We start from the raw sequence: 17,532 nt of genomic DNA on the forward strand, positions 1-17,532 counted from the left end.
CAATCCTAAAGCCATGAGTTATGCAGGTTATTATTATTATTAAATGTTAAGCTACAACCCTAGTTGGAAAAGCAGGATGCTATAAGCCCAGGGAAAATAGCCCAGTGAGAAAAGGAAATAAGGAAAAATAAAATATTTTAAGAATAGTAACAACATTAGAATCAATATATCCTACATAAACTATAAAAGCTTTAACAAAACTAGAGGAAGAGAAACTAGATAGAACAGTGTGCCTGAGTGTACCCTCAATCAAGAGAGCTCTAACCCAAGGCAGTGGAAGACCATGGTACAGAGGCTATAGCACTACCTAAGATTAGAGAACAATGGTTTGATTTTGGAGTGTCCTCCTAAAAGTGCTGCATACCCATTGCTTTATATGAACAGCCATGTTACGCGTTCTTCGGAGCAACAGTTTATTTCAAATAATTCACTTTAGGTACTGAAAGTGGATAAGGGGCAGGAAGTGTTTTCCCCTTTCCCACGAGTTACACCCCCATCTGGTGCAGATAAGGTCACCTTTGTTAGGTGTTGTAGCAAGGCCCACACCGTAGTCATTCCCCTCGTAGGTCGAGTTCAGAAAGGGACTTCAATACTTCTGATTCACTCTCTGCTACTATAGGTGAACCCTCTCTCTCTCTCTCTCTCTCTCTCTCTCTCTCTCTCTCTCTCTCTCTCTCTCTCTCTCTCTCTCTCGTACCTCAAGGATTCGTCCGTGTCTCATTGCTATATCTGATCTACATTAACGACATAGATTTAGGATTAACTAGTAAAATAACCAAATTTCCCGTCGATGCTAAACTAGGCATAAATGCTGCAAACTCAGAAGACGTAGAAGCCTTAAGAAAAGATCTGATGAAGCTAGGAGAATGGTCCAGAAAATGGCAAATGCCTTTCAACTGTGGTAAATGTAAAGTCATGCACATAGGTTATAGTAACCCACAGTCAGATTAATGACTTCTGGGTAATGCAATGAAAAGTGTGGACCAGGTGGAAGATCTCGGTATTATTATCAGCAAGGATTGGAAATTCACCAAACAGAGCATTAAAGCTGAAAAGAAAGGACAAAAAGTAATAGGTTACCTAAAGAGACAATTCAAATACAGAAACAAAGACACTACTACAGCTCTACACATCACTAGTAAGACCCCATCAAGAATACAGAGTCCAATTCTGGGCTCCAAGTATTACGGAGGATATAGATAGACGGGAAGCAGCACAAGCTAGGGTCACCAAACTAGTTCCATCAGTAAGGCAATTTGGATATAGAAGGAGGATGGAACGTTTGAAATTATTTGATCTATAAACTCGACGACTAGGGACAGTTGATAGAGGCATTCGAATTTCTTAAAAAAATAACGAATGTAGATTACAACAATCTATTGTTGCTTAGCACAAATCAGTCCAGAGGTAATGGATACAAACTTAAATTGAAAAAAATACATCACCACTCAATGTGGCAATTTTTTACATATAAAATAACAAATACTTGGCATAGATTTCCAGCGGATGTAGTAAACAGTAACACGGTAAGTGAGTTCACAAATAAGTTAGACAAGGTCACAAGAACTCTCTAAATGCTTAAGTAAATCGCTCTATCAAATAGCATATGGAGTCTCTGTGGATGGACTTAAAAGTCTTTTAGACATCCAAAATACTTGTAACCCCTAGAATGGAAAATAGAGAAATTGAAAAATTAAAGCCAAAAGCTAAGAAAACAATTGATAGCGATCATGTCAAAATTCCAACAGTTAGAAATAAGGAACGAAGAAGTCATAGATGACGTTACAGAAAATGGGATTGGTATCCAAGAAATAGAAGATAAGGTAAAATCAAGGACAGAACCTACTGAGGAAATAATAAACAAAAACAGAGAGTTCATAAAGCTCACTAGAGGAAGGGTAGCTATGACCAAGAGACTAAACAGCAGCGTGGATATGTAACTAACACCAAAAACAGATCTTCCCCCCCCCCCCTCAGAAGAGAAAGAGGGATATGAAACGTTGTTAATTGGAAACTACGGGAATGGACTAAGGGGAACATTTCGGCCTCAAAATGAGGTGAAAGGTCAGGTCCTATCCAGGACAAGATCACAAGAACTCTCTAAATGCCTAAGCAAATCGCTCTATCAAATAGCATGTGGAGTCTCCGCGGATGGACTTAAAAGTCTTTGAGACACCCAAAATTCTTGTAACCCAAAGAACAGGAAATAGAGAAATTGAAAATTGAAAACCAAGAGCTAAGAAAACAATTGATAGCGATCATGTCAAAATTCCAACAGTTAGAAATAAGGAACGAAGAAGTCATAGTTGACGTTACAGAAAATGGGATTAGTATCCAAGAAATAGAAGATAAGGTAAAATCAAGGGCAGAACCTACTGAGGAAATAATAAGCAAAAACAGAGAGTTCATAAAGCCCACTAGAGTAAGGGTAGCTATGACCAAGAGACTAAACAACAGCGTGGAAATGTAACTAACACCAAAAACAGATTCTCCCCCCCTAGAAGAGAAAGAGGAAGATGAAACGTTGTTAATTGGAAACTACGGTAATGGACCAAGGGGAGCATTTCGGCCTCAAAATGAATTGAAAGGTCAGGTCCTATCCAGGTGCTAATGCACTGACGATAGAAGAGGTGGTCAGTAAAATAATAACAGCGAACAAGAAGACCGATATTAGTGGACATGCAACAGGAAATGACTTAAACCTAAGAAAGGATACCTCTGGCCAAACAGAACCTTTGTTTAAACAGGTAGAAAAAACTGTTGAAACAGCTAGAAACAAGACAAATTATTCTATAGTTATAGGTATTCTCCCAAGACTCAATGTCAGCCACTTCACCCTCAGTAAGGCCTTAGGGATAAACGAAAGGGTTAAGGCTAGATGCCAGAAAAAGAAAGTGAAATTTATAGATCTTTGGGACACTTTCTACGGCAAGAGAAATTATACAAAAGAGACATTTTAGTGTAGAAGGCAAGAGAGTATACGGAAACCTACTTCATCTCAGCCTGTACAATTACTTGAACACAGTAGACCAAGAACAAATTAGACCCCTAGAAAATCCTCCAAAACAAATAGAAGAAATTTTGTTAAAACTTGGATAATACAGAAAAGAGTAAAATTAGAACTAGTAAATCAGGGGACCTAGCAAAGCCACAGAGAAAGCGAAAAAAGATAGAAAATTTCCTGAGTGGACCAATTCAAAGCTCAGTTAGTTAGAAACAAAATGGAAAAATCAGGGCAATGGTAGCTAGTGAGGAACTAGATGTCATAGGCATTATTGAAATCTGGATTAAAAAAAAAGAAAAACCAAAGGATTTTTTTAGGAATAATCGAAATCCCAGGTTTCAAGCTTTTCAAGAAGGATCGCCTTACCAAAAAAAAGGTGGAGGGGATAATGCTCTATGTTAAACATCACTTAAACCCCTTAGAAATTGAATTAGAAACTGAATGTGAAATAACAGGTGCAAATATTAAGACCATAGGAGAAAACATGTCCATACTAGTACACACCACCACATCAGACACAAGAACAGGATGAAGAGCTTTGTAGACAACTTGGACAAGAAGTTAACAATAAGTTAGCTGTCCTAATGGGAGACTTCAATGCAGTAGTAAACTGGGACACTATGAATTCTATATCAAACACAGAAGGACATAGGCTACTAGAATTTGTTAACAATGAATTCCTCCATCAATGGGTTGATGAACCAACCAGGGTAAACATACTAGATATGCTAATAATAGAAGAAAATTTAGTATCCAGTGTTTCAGTTGGTGAAAATATTTGCGAAAGGGACAAAAAAATATTTCGATTTCAGGTAAACATTCCTCATCTAAAAGAGAGGAAAATTATAAAAAAAAGTTATACTGCAGCCGTAGTAATTGGATAAAACTGAAGAAATACACCAAGAATTTAGAAATACGACAAAACAGGGAACATAGATACACATTGGGATTCCTTTTTAGAAATATATAAAAAAAGAGCCAAATGTATACAACTAAGAAGTATTTGACCAAATGGAACTCCACAACCTAAGTGGTTCAGCAGAGAAATAGCCAATGCAATGAGTAGAGACATCAAACATAAATCAATGGGTCCACAGCCTTCAATTCATGAAATATCTGAGCACAAGAAATTGAGCCAAAAACTGGATAAACTACAGTCCATTTCTTTTAGCGATGCATAGTTGCACCGACTCGCGGCGGTGCCCTTTTAGCTCGGAAAAGATTCCTGATCGCTGATTGGTTAGAATTATCTTGTCCAACCAATCAGCGATCCGGAAACTTTTCCGAGCTAAAAGGGCACCGCTCCGAGTCGGTGCAAATATGCATCGCTAAAAGAAATGGACTATAGTTAGAAAGACCAAGATCAATGAAGAGAAAAGAGTGGGTTCAGCTAGTAAAGAAAACCCAAAATAATTTTTTGCATATGTAAACAGTAGAATACCAATCAAAAACCACATTAGCCCATTAAGAGACTATGAGGGTAATCTTATAACAATTGATTTGTAAAAAAACTGAAGTTATGAAAGGATATTTCATAACTGTATTCATTAGGGAAGAATCATCGCCCCTCCCCGAACCAGGTATCAGATATGAAGGGCCACAACTATTAAATAGAATCACATCTACAATGGATGATGTCAAAAATGAAATAAAAGGATTCAGTAAGCCTAAGGCATCAGGTCCAGATGATATTCATCGAAGAGAGAATATAGAACTAGAAGGAGAGATAACTCCACACTTTTAAAAATTGTTCCGAAAGAGAGCCAATAAAGGAAAGGCACCACAAGGATGGAAACTAGGCAATGCGACTCCAATCTACAAGAAGGGGCTAAAAGAAGAACCTGACAACTACAGACTAGTATGTCTAACTTCAGTGCCTTGCAAAATGTTTGAAATAATTATAGTAGATTCAATAGTAGAACATATAGAGAATAACAATCTTTTGATAGACAGCCAACATGGTTTTAGACAAAAGAGATTTTCACAAATCTTTTGGAATTTTTCCACATGTTTTGCATTTTTAACAAATGCAGGGCAATAGACATCATATGCCTAGGCTTTCAAAAAGCTTTTGACAAAATTCCTCATGAAAAGTTAATTATTAAAATGAGAGCACTGGGCATCATAGACGAGCCAACTGAATGGATCAAAGATTGGCTAACAGAAAGAAAACGGAGAGTTGTAATCAATGAAGAAGCATCAGAGTGGGAAGCGGTCATAGGCAGAGTACCTCAAGGATCTGTCCTTGGCCCATTGCTATTTCTGATCTACATTAACGACATAGGTTTATGATTGACCAGTAGAATAGCCAAATTTCCCGAAGATACTAGATTAAGCATAAATCCTGCAAACTCAGGAGACGTAGAAGCCTTAAGAGAGGATCTAATGAAGCTAGGAGAATGGTCCAGAAAATGGCAAATGCCTTTCAACTGTGGTAAATGTAAAGTCATGCACATAGGTTGTAGTAACCCACAGTCAGAAAATAGAAAGTGTGGACTAGGAGGAAGATGTAGGTATTATTATCAATAAGGATTTGAAGTTCAACAAACAGAGCATAAAAGCTGAAAAGATAGCACAGACACTAATGGGCTACATAAAGAAACAATTCAAATACAGAAACAAAGCCACTGTACTACAGCTGTAAACATAACTAGTAAGACACATCTAGATTACAGAGTCCAATTCTAGGATTCACGTATTCATAAGGTTATAGATAGACTGGAAGCAGTACAAGCTAGGTTCACTTAACTAGTTCCAACACTAAGGCAATTTGGATATAGAAAGAGGATGGAACATTTGAACTTATTTGATCTATAAACTCGACGACTAAAGGAACAGTTAATAGAGGCATTCAAATTCTTAAAGGAATAACAAATGTAGATTACAACAATCTATTGGTGCTTACCACAAATCAGTCCAGAGGTAATCGATACAAACTGGAGTTGAAAAGATACAACATCACTAAATGTGCCAATTTCTTTACATACAAAATAGCAAATACTTGGAATAGACTTCCATCAGATGTAGTAAACAGTAACACGGTAAATGAGTTCAAGAATAAGTTAGACAAGATCATAAGAACTCTAAATGCCTAAACTAAATCGCTCTACCAAAGAGCAAATGGAATCTTCGTGAATGGACCAAAGGTCAACGGATCCCATTTGGAAGTGAAGCTAAATTTTTAGGATTAATATTTCATAGCAGGCTGACATGGATTCCTCGCTTGTATGCCTCAAAAGTAAAATATCCTGAGGCTCTGAATCTTTTAAAATTTTTGTCCCATACATCATGAGACTGCAAAATTCTTTTTAAAATTACACAACTGCAAACCTTGTAAGGCATTCAACATATTTTAAGTTGCGCCCAAAATCTCAACCTTAAGGTGTTCGGGTAAAACAATAAGAATAGTTCTTCCATTCATGATATTATCAACTCATCCATTGATATTACCAGAGATATCTTTCTGTAAATATTGTATTTGGATTAAAAAGAAAATGACTGACTTAGAAACCATGTTTGTTTTCATGGAACATGTTAAAGAACATAGGGAATCAATTTTTATATATACTGACGGCTCCAAATATGATGCTTGCATAGGGTTTGGAGATAGTAGTGCTTTTAATTGTAGAACTACTCTTCCTCTAGTATCTCCTATATTTTTGGGCTCGAGCTATGTCGTCCTGATGAAAGATCACTTCGGCAGCTTCCTAATGTTTAATATTTCTTCTAGTGATATTACAAGAGAATTACCGTTAGGTATCATGGGGTTGTAATCCCCGGAACGACTATCCGAAGATATCATGTATAATCAGGGACTTATCTATAGATTACCATAGATATCTGAACCCCCAGCAGACGTTGCCCAGTCTAGTCAACTAGGGGGAAGGATAAGTGAAGAGCCGTTACATATCCTCTCCCCCTATGGTGCCCCCGTTCATCTCTGATGACTCATCCCTTTGCTCGCTGTGTATTCCTACACTTGTTGTTGTTATGTTTTGCGCCCTTTATCAGCTTTTTTTGAAGTTTTTCTTCGTATGATGGCTTCTTCTTCGTCGTCTAAGTTGAGTACCAACTTCCCAAAACACATACTTTAGTTGTAGATGTTTTGGATCCCTACGCGGAATGTTATTTAGCTTTTACGATGAGGGAGCTGGGGCCCTCTGAGTCTAGCTAGCTTGGGCATCATGTTGTGTATCCGACCGCCCTTATATCTTGTGTTCACTTAGTTTTATTTTGCTAGTTTCACGTTAGCTAGTCTTATTTTAGCATTACGATGCTTTGGGCTCTATTTCATGTTTGCTTTTACCTTGCATTAATGTATTTTAAGTTTTTGTTGGTGCATGTCAGTTTTGAATGGCCCAGCTTATAGAGTGGTAACATTTTAGTTGGAGACAGGCTCGCCGATGGGATTTAGGTCTTTCTTACTGGACTCGTTGGCAGTGGCCATTTTCCTTAGGTTTTTTTTTTTCCCTCAGTTATACTAGTTTACTGAGTATTTATCCCTGCCTGTCTTCGATCCTCCGGTATTTTAGACCGTTTAGGCTCTTGTCCGTCGTGTTGCAATTGTTTGTGATCTCTCATGCTAGGTTTGTGCAGTACTTTGGAGTTTCCCTTTGCGAAGGGTGATCTCAGTTTGTCGGTACGCTGACTTCCTGTACTGCTGTTCCTCCTAGCCTCTGGGCTTTATCGATCGACTTACTGCATCCAGGATTAGCCTAATCCTCGCCGGCAAATCTGTTGGTCCGCCATGCTACATTCGTTCGTGATCTCCCATGTTGGGACCTTGCAGTCCATTGGAACTCCCCTTTGCAAAGGCTGATCTCATCATGTCGGTGCGCTGACTTTTCTGTACTGTCGTTACCTCCTAGCCTCCTTAGAGTTTCATACTTTACTGGGATTCAGGGTGCGGTGGCCTGAAGTGTCTCTGTCTAGAGACTCTTCCTTTTTTGGGTAACCCCCAGATTGAATCCAGATTTCTTTTTGAGGCTGACTTCTTTGCCGTCGCCTCTGTTGTTGGGATTGTTATAGAAACGGATTGTTAAAGAATACTCATATAGTGCATGAGCATAACTACCCCATACCGTCACCTCTCTCTGTAGCTAGCCTTCCTGGGACTGACATTGGATGAATTTTGTCATTGTACTGCTGTGTATTTGCATTTGTTGTTGGTGGGGGCTGGTTCCCTCTGGGATCTGGCCCTCCAGGGCCGTAAGCATGCTCCGCCCTAAGGGGTAAGCTATCAGACTGATGGCGGTGCCAGTACCTAATGGCCTTGCCGCCTCCTAATGGCATACTATCCTATAGTACCTGTACTGGCGATGCGTCGCCACTTACGGCAGTGCTGCTACTTGCGACATTGCCTTCCCATACGGCACAGTGTTTCTGCGGAAACCCTTGCCGTTTATCTCCGCCGCCATAAGCACCATTGTCCCTGCCGGCATTGCCGTTACTGGCGGCGGGGCTAGTATTAGTGTATGGGAGTCATCACCGTGCCAGCGCCTTAGGGCGTTTAACACATTGGCAACAATGCTGTTACCCTAGCGCTGCCGGTTCTTCCAGTAACGCTGGTACCTTTAGGACACATGTATTTCTGTTCTTTTGAGACTACTTTATCTACTCTAAGGCGGGTTCTCTACTGACTGTAGGTGAATTCAACTACAGATCAACATAAAATCCTTATTCCTTCCACTTTTGAGGCTTCTTTATGTATGCTGGACATGGGTATCCCATTTACGAAAGGTATTCCAGGTCCCGGCATGGAAATAGCCACTACACATGGTTATTGGTTTTCTATCAATTTGCCCATTTCCCTTTGAGGGTGTGCATTGGATAGATGGTTGATAACTCTATAGGCTAGTTCCCTATATTGTGTTCTCCCTAAACGAGGTTATCAACCTGTATTTATAGTCTTTATGTTGCTATAGACTCTTGCTCATTAATCGATGCATCGATTGCTTAATCTATTAAGCTTACATGAGCATATGCCCCCCTCCTCTCTGAGCCTATAGCGACTATCTTTAAGGAGGCTATTTATTCCAATTTAACCTCCTTGATAGGGGTATGGACATTTTGTACCTTGTTTCCTACTTTCTCACCAATTGCAGTTACACAAAATTTGAGGATTACCATTCCTTTCATCATCAGCATAGAATGTTACTAATCCATTCCTTTCACCTTTTGGTGACTGTTAGAGACCCATAGACTCATTGCACTCTTTTTCTCCTTTCAGGCTGTGTCTATGACGGAGAGGCATTGTAGAGTGCAGATTTGTGCCAGGACCGTGAGGCATCCTTGGTGTCATGATACTTGCCGCACCCATGCGAAGTGTCGGAGGATAAAGGGTCCAGTCTCGTACTGGGACCCGCAGGATTGCAGTGTTTGCAAGGACCTGCATCATTCAGGGTGGTTCTCGAAGGATATTCCCGATGACGACTGGGTGTTCTTTCGGCGATCCCTTCACACCTGGGTAAGAGGGTTTAAGAAGAATGCGGATCCGAAGGCCCCTTAACTTCCCCAAGGCAGCTCCTGATTCGGTTTTGAGTTACTTACAACCTAAACCCCACCCAACGGTCCAACTACAGGTCGATGATGCATTGGGTGCTATAAGCCTACACTCCGAGAGGATGTCTACGGTCTCCTCTCTCTCCCAGGGTAGAGAATCGGCTCTCCTTTCTTCGGTGGAGTCGGATGAAGAACCCCTTCCTCTGGTGGATGATTCTCACCTGCCGGAGGTGGATGATGCTAGTTTGGAGTCCATTAAGGACAGTGTTATCTGTCACCTCAGCCTCCACTATGACAATGGCTTCCCTGTCTACGGTGACGACTACCTCTTCCGTGACGGGAGCCGTTCCGGCTTCTTTTCCTCTGCTGTCTCCTGCTGGGGTTATGGAGCCCCCTCAGTTCCCGAGTACATCGGGTACTTTTGTGGATTCGGCACTTTTGGCTAACATGAAAGCCTTCATGGAGGGGAATCAGCAATATCAGCTGATGATGTTTAAGGCCTTGCGTGAAGAGATCCAGGCTTTGAAGAAGCAAGAGGAACCAACTAATGATAAAGTCTTGCGTTCCCAGCTACCTTATTCCACGCAGCAAAATCCCTGGAGGTATGCTGGCCACGCGATGCTTTCCGAGGGCATCTTCCACATTGGCAAAGGGTTAGGTTCCAGACTGGTAGCGGATCTTCTTGGAACACACAAGGGCTCAACACCTGGCAGTGAAAGAAATGAAGACGGCAGGGTGTATTAATGCACAGCTTGGCGCCTTTGGTAAAAGGTTAGTCACCTTTGTGGCTCCGGACACTATGGTATTCCCATTTGCCTCGAAGGGCTTTGTGGCTGTGGAGAAAGCCATTCGTGAGGGTAAGCCTCTACCCCGCGTTGGAAGAGTGTAAGCCAGTGTCGCTTATCCTCCCACATGAAGCTGACCATTGGGTCGATGTCCAGTTCACTTTTGCCGAGGGTAAACTGGATAAGGATGTGGCCAGCCGCCAGTTTAATGATAAAATGCCCAGGATTCCCGACCTCCTCCTTGAGGCTGAGATGGAGACCAGAGAGAGGTTATCAGCTTTGATGTCTCTGCAGTGCTTCATGGAGATGATGATTGGGAATTTTATAGATGCCTCAGTTTTTTATGCTTTCTTTCAGGCCTGTAAAGCCTGTAGAGAGCATGTACTTGCCTCAGCTACTATCCGCCACAAGCCGAAACATCTCATCGACTCTAGCATATGGGGAAAAGACCTTTTTCCTCAGAAGTTGGTGAAGGAGGTTACGGATAAAGCTGTGGCTGAGAACAAGAGCCTGTTCCAGACGTGGGGGATCTTTTCTAAGAGGACGCTCACCCTTGGGGGAGGACCACAACCCTAGAGGTCTCGTAAACCGACCTACCATCGGAAGTCGTTTGCTCCATCCCCCGCTGCCATCCCTCAGACTGTTTACGCTGTACCTCAGCCCGTGGTGATACAGTCCCCGGCCTTCAACCCTGTGTATGAGCAGGGGTCAATGTCCTTTCGATCTCACAAGAGGGAAAGAGAGGGCAGAGGACGCTCTGACAGAGGAGGCAAGTCCAGGGGTCGCGGACATCGAGGCAGAAAAGGAGGAAGGGGTGCACGTCCTCAGCACAAACAATGAAGGTCTCTCGGTAGGGGGACGGCTGGCCTTGTTCAAGGACCGTTGATCATTCAGTCCTTGGGCACAGAGCGTCATTTCCGATGGTTGTGGTTGGAAGCGGAAGAGATGGCCACCAAATCTCAGGAGATTTTTCCAGAAATCAACACCTCATCTTGAACAATACCTACAAGACCTTCTGAAGAAAAGAGTTATCCGTTGCATGAGATCTAGGAGATTTCAAGGTTGTCTATTTTGCATGCCAAAGAAAGATTCGAACATACCTTGAATTATTCTCGACTTGTCCTGTCTAAACCTGTTCGTTCAGTGCGACAGGTTCCGGATGCTGACTATTTCGCAGATACGGACCTTACTACCCTTGGAGGCTTACACCGTCTCTATAGAGCTTACCGACGCTTATTGGCATCTTCCGATAGGTCAACGCTTCTCCCCCTACCTTGGTTTCACTCTAGAGAGAAAGGGGTATGTATTCAGAGCTATGCCATTTGGGGTTAACATAGCTTCGAGGATTTTCACGAAGCTTATCGACGCAGTCGTTCAGCAACTTTGGGATAAAGGCCTTCAAGTAACGGCATACCTGGACGACTGGCTAGTGTGGGCTCCCTCGGCACTGGAGTACTCAGAAGCAACCACTCGAGTTGTGTGGTTCCTTCAGTCTCTCGAATTTCAGATGAACTTCAAGAAATCAAGACTGACCCCAGCTCAAGACTTCAAGTGGTTGGGGATTCATTGGAACCTCAAGTCTCATTCCCTATCTATTTCTCCATCCAAGAGGAAGGAAATAGCGATGTCAGTCAGGTCTCTGATCAAGTCAGGGACGATCACCAGGCGACGCCAGGAGAGGGTTCTAGGATCTTTACAATTCGCCTTGGTAACGAACACTGTCCTCAAAGTACGTCTCAAGGATGCAAGCAGAGTTTGGAAACAGAGAGCCTCCAAAGCTCATTGCGACCATCAGAAGCAGACCCCAGTTTTATTGCGCAGGCAATTTTGACCGTGGTCCACTGCCAAAAGTCTGTCACGGACAGTACCGTTGGGCTTTCCTCTTCCGATAGTGATACTTCATACGGACGCCTCGTTGGATGGTTGGGGGGGGGGGGGGGGTCATACCCCACTCAAGAAAGTGCAAGGCGGTTGGTCTTAGAAATTTCAACAATTCCACATCAAAATTCTGGAGCCATGGCAGTCTTCTTGTCCCTCAAGAAATTACACTTGAAGAAGAATATTCATATCCATCTGAATCTTTGACAGCAAGGTAATAGTCTATTACATCAACAGACAAGGGTCGAGGTCTCCCCAAATGAATTACATAATGTTAGCCATCTTTACGTTGGCTCAGAGGAAAGGTTCCACTTGTCAGCATCCCACCTTCAGGGAGTAAGAAACGTGATGGGGGATTTCCTCTCTCGGACAAAACCTCTAGTGACAGAGTGGTCTCTCAACAAAAAAATCATTCGGTTTCATGCAGGATCAAGTCCCTGGACTTCAAGTGGATCTGTTTGCGACAAGTCTCAACAAGAAACTTCCCTGCTATGTAGCACCGAATGTGGATCAAGCAGCAGTGAGCATGGAGGCGATGTCCCTGGATTGGAATTGTTGGACGAATATTTACCTGTTTCCACCGTTCAACCTCCTCATGAAGGTTCTGGACAAGTTTCGGTCTTTCAAAGGGACGGCGGCTCTTTTGTCTCCTTTGTGGCCGAAGAGCAACCGGTTTCCCATGGTCACGGAATGGAACCCCAAGTTGGTGCCGTTTCCCAACCAGATTCTGTCCCAGGAGAGATTGTCTACGCTTCATCATGGAGAACGAGCAACCATCATTTCATGATTTTTTTGCCTTAGCCCTGGAAAGGAAGTTCCAAATTCAACGTGATAAGTTGGAGTTTGCGGAAAACTATTAGACGTCTACCACCATGACTTGGTATGGAACGTCATGGAAGAAATGGGTCAAATACGTCAAAGACAATAATCCAGGATCAATTACTATGGATTTTTGTTTAGGCTCCCTGATTGATTTGCTTGTGCAAGGTCTAGCTTCCTCCACAATCTCGTTGTACAAGTCGGCCCTCGCTAGACCTATACTAAACGCCTTTGATATCGACTTTAACTTGGATCTCTTCAACAAAAATCCGAAGGCTTGTGCAAGGCTATGGCCTTCGGCTCCACCGAAGCCTATCTCTTGGTCTTTGGACAAAGTTATGCAATTCGCTTCGGACATAGACAATCAAATGGTTTCTATTCATGTTCTTACTCAGAAAGTCATCCTTTTAGTTGCATTGGTTCTGGGCTCTCTTGTTAGTGAAATTGTGGCTCTTTCTAGAGACGAGGGCCACATTGAATTTGTGGATATTGGTGAGGTTAATTTATACCCTGATCCCGCTTTTCTAGTTAAGAATGAACTTCCCTCTTAATGTTGGGGTCCATGGAAAATAGTTCCCCTACCAGGTGATCCCTCCCTGTGCCCAGTGAAGTGTCTAAAATTGTATTTACTAAGAACAGTGCAGATTAAAGGTGGTCAATTGTTTAAGGAGGAAACGGTGGAGTCCAATTTGTCTCTGAAACAGTTAAGAGTAAAAATTAATTATTTTATATGAAGAGTGGATCCGGCTAGTATGCCATCGGGTCATGGCCGTAGGAAAGTGGCTTCCTCACTGAACCTTTTCCAGTATACCACTAGGGTTTTCTTCAGGCATTATCTGAAGCAATTGGAAGAGATACGTCATTTTGTGGTGGCTGAGGAAAGTGTTACCAAACCTGCTGCATCGACATAGCCCACATTGCGTCCTAGGGCTCTCCTCAAGCTTGTTATTTGCAATGAGTAAACAGTTGAGTTTTGTTTCAGGAATGCAGAAAAATGTAATTAGTCTTTTACTGTTCAGGTTCACTTGTGTCTCTCCGGCATGATGATGTTCCTTTAGTGCTGTAGACTGCCTGTATCAATTTATTTGGGTGATTACCCTCTTTTGTTGTGTATATATATATATATATATATATATATATATATATATATATATATATATATATATATATATATATATATATATATATATTATGTATGTATATATATATGTGTATATATATATATATATATATATATATATATATATATATATATATATATATATATATATATATATATATATATATATATATATATATATACATATATATATATATATATATATATATATATATATATATATATATATATATATATATATATATATATATATATATATATATATATATATTATCTTGTGTCTATTGATCAATTTATCTTGTCATGAGTTCCCTACGGTTCCTTATGTGATGTTTTTGTTCCTTAATGTTACCTTCTGTTCGGGTATGATTAGGATGTATTATTTTGTACTAAACAAATATTTTATATGCCAGTGATGATGTTTACTTATTATTCTCTGCACTGATTCTTGTGAATAAAAGTCTGTGAACTTTTACATGCCTTTTATTTTAAGCCCTATTATTATTTTTGCGGCAATAAATTCAGTGAAAGTCTTTTAAGATTTTCGGTGATCAATGTATTCTGAAGAAGTGTTTTAATTCTTTCATTCTACCTTGTTTTGAGTATTGTTCTCCTGTCTGGTCGTCAGCTGCTGATTCTCATCTTAATTTGTTGGACAGAAACTTACAGTCTATTAACTTTCTTATTCCTGATCAAGATATTAATCTTTGGCACCGTCGTTCAATTAGTTCATTATGCATGTTGCATAAGATTTTTCATAACTCTGACCATCCTTTACATTCAGATCTCCCTGGACAATTCTATCCTGTTCGTAATACTAGGCAGGCAGGTAATTCTAATAGCCTGGCCTTCTCCATCATGAGGCTCAATACTACACAGTATTCTAGAAGTTTTTTTTTCCAGCTGTTACCAAGTTGTGGAATGATCTTCCTAATCGGGTAGTTGAATCAGTTGAACTTCACAAGTTCAAAGTTGGAGCAAATGTTTTTATGTTGACCAGGCTGACATGAGTCTTTTTATAGTCTATATATGTCATACATGTTTTTGACGTTGTTAATAGTTTATATAGGATATATCTGTTTTGACGTTGTTACTGTTTTAGAATGATTTATTGTTAAGTTGTTCTCATCATTTATTTATTTCGTTACTTCCTTTCCTCACTGGGCTATTTTTCCCTGTTGGAGTCCTTGGGATTATAGCATCTTGCTTTTCCAACTAGGGTTGTAGCTTGTCTATTAATAATAATAATAATAATGTGCCTCGTTGTTATTATCCTTCCTGAACATAATCGATTTAATGATATTGGTAGGTATATGTTCCATACATCTTATCCACGATGCCTCCTTCAGTTTTTGGCTCTCTAAGGTTCCCACCACTGAAATCAGGTGCTTTTTCCATCACCGATGGTGGTCCTTTGGCCCTTTTTGCCTCCCTGACAGGCCATCATACTTGTCAATACTGCCTCCGCATTGTTCTGGAATAGATAATTGAGACTGATACCTATGCTTTGACGGAGTAATCCAGTTAGTGCATTTCGGTATTGGAACCTCTCTTTGAGGCCTCCTACCGAGTCATAGGTAATTCTCTGGTACACTTCCATCAGGACGACGTGGCTCGAGCCCAAAAAATTGATTTTGACGTAGGAAAAATCTATTTTTGGGTGAGATAGCCATGTCCTTGTGATGGCCCACCCATTACGTTGTCCCTCCCTGATTCCTCGTAGGATGCCTCTTTTCATGGTAGTTATGCTGCTATGTGGAATGAGTCATCAGAGACGAACGGGGACACCATAGGGGGTGAGGATATGTAACGGCTCCTCACTTATCCTTCTCCCTAGTTGACTAAACTGGGTAAAGTATGTTGGGGTGCAGATATCTATGGTAATCTACGGATACGTCCCTGATTATACATGATATCTTCGGATAGTCGTACGGGGGGCTAGAACCCCGTGATACCTAACGGTAATTCTCTTGTAATATCCTCGTAGAAATATTATACTGTATGAAGCTGCCTAAGGGACCTTCAATCTGGACGACATGGCTATCTCACCCCAAAATAGATTTTTCCTCCGTCAAAATCCGTTTTATTGCCAAATTATATGGCATACTAATAGATTTAAAAAAAAAAAAACAATAATAACAGAGTGCAATTTTTACCATTTTTAGTTTCGCAAGAAGTGTCCTACAAGCATTAGAAGTTTTTTTCTTTTTTTATTCCAGTAATCCTTTAGTTTTGAAAATTTTAGAGCTGCTTTTTATTATTGTTGATTGTGCTGCGTTCTGGCATACCCAGGCGTGCCTGGAAATGAGAAGGCAGATTATTATTATTATTATTATTATTATTATTATTATTACTAGCTAAGCTGCAACCCTAGTTGGAAAAGCAGGATGCTATAAGCCCATGGGCTCCAACTGGGAAAAATAGCCCAGTGAGGAAAGGAAATAAGGGAATGAACAAATGATATAAAAAGTAATGAACAATTGAAATAAAATATTTCAAAAACATCAACACTAAAACAGATATTTCATATATAAACTATATATAGACTTATGTCAGCCTTTTCAATATAAAATCATTTGCTGCAAGTTTGAACTTTTGAAGTTCTACTGATTCAACTACCCGATTAGGAAGATCATTCCACAACTTGGTCACAGTTGGAATAAAACTTCTAGAATACAGTGTAGTATTGAGCCTTATGATGGAAAAGGCCCGACTATTAGAATTAACTGCATGCCTAGTATTACGAACAGGATGGAATTTTCTGGAAAGATCTCATTGAAAAGGTTGGTCAAAATTATAAAAAATCTTACTCAACATGCATAATGAACTAATTGAATGACGTTGCCTAAGATGATTATCTAGATAAGGAATAGAAAATTTAATAGATCTTAAGTTCCTGTCCAATAAATGAAGATGAGAAACAGCAGCTGAAGACCAGACAGGAGAACAATACTCGAAATAAGGAACAAGGAAAGAAATAAAACATTTCTTCAGAGTAGATTGATCATCGAAAATCTTAAAAGACTCTCAATAAACCAATTGACGAAGCCACAGATATAATGTGTTTCTCAACAGTAAATTTGCTGTCGAGAATCACACAAAATTTTGAAAGAGACAAGCAAAGTTAAAGAAATACAGGGTGACAACAAAAACGGTCATCACCAAAAAACGAATAACTTCCAAAATTTTATTTAGATCGACACAAAACTTAATCTACATTAGGTCAAGCCTGTGTAGCTGACATCGCCAAAGTCTCAAGTCTGTACAACTAAAACTTCTTGTTTCACTGACTCTCCAAAATGTGCTCCAAATTAGCTCCCCGGCGCTGCAGAAACATTTGGATCCGGCGGGCAAAGTTCTCGATGACTCTCCCGTATTCCTCCATTGGGATCACTCTTATTGCTGCAGTGATTGCTGCCTTCAGG

General features: G+C 40.5%; 1 protein-coding gene across 3 annotated transcripts in view; it reads left to right on the top strand.

The window, feature by feature from the left end:
• LOC137645739 (uncharacterized) overlaps positions 1 to 17,532 on the top strand; it is a 542,683-nt gene that overhangs the window by 284,741 nt on the left and 240,410 nt on the right. The gene's annotated exons all lie outside the window — the stretch shown is intronic.

The sequence above is a fragment of the Palaemon carinicauda genome, chromosome 8 (assembly GCF_036898095.1).
Source record: "Palaemon carinicauda isolate YSFRI2023 chromosome 8, ASM3689809v2, whole genome shotgun sequence".
Taxonomy (NCBI): domain Eukaryota; kingdom Metazoa; phylum Arthropoda; class Malacostraca; order Decapoda; family Palaemonidae; genus Palaemon; species Palaemon carinicauda.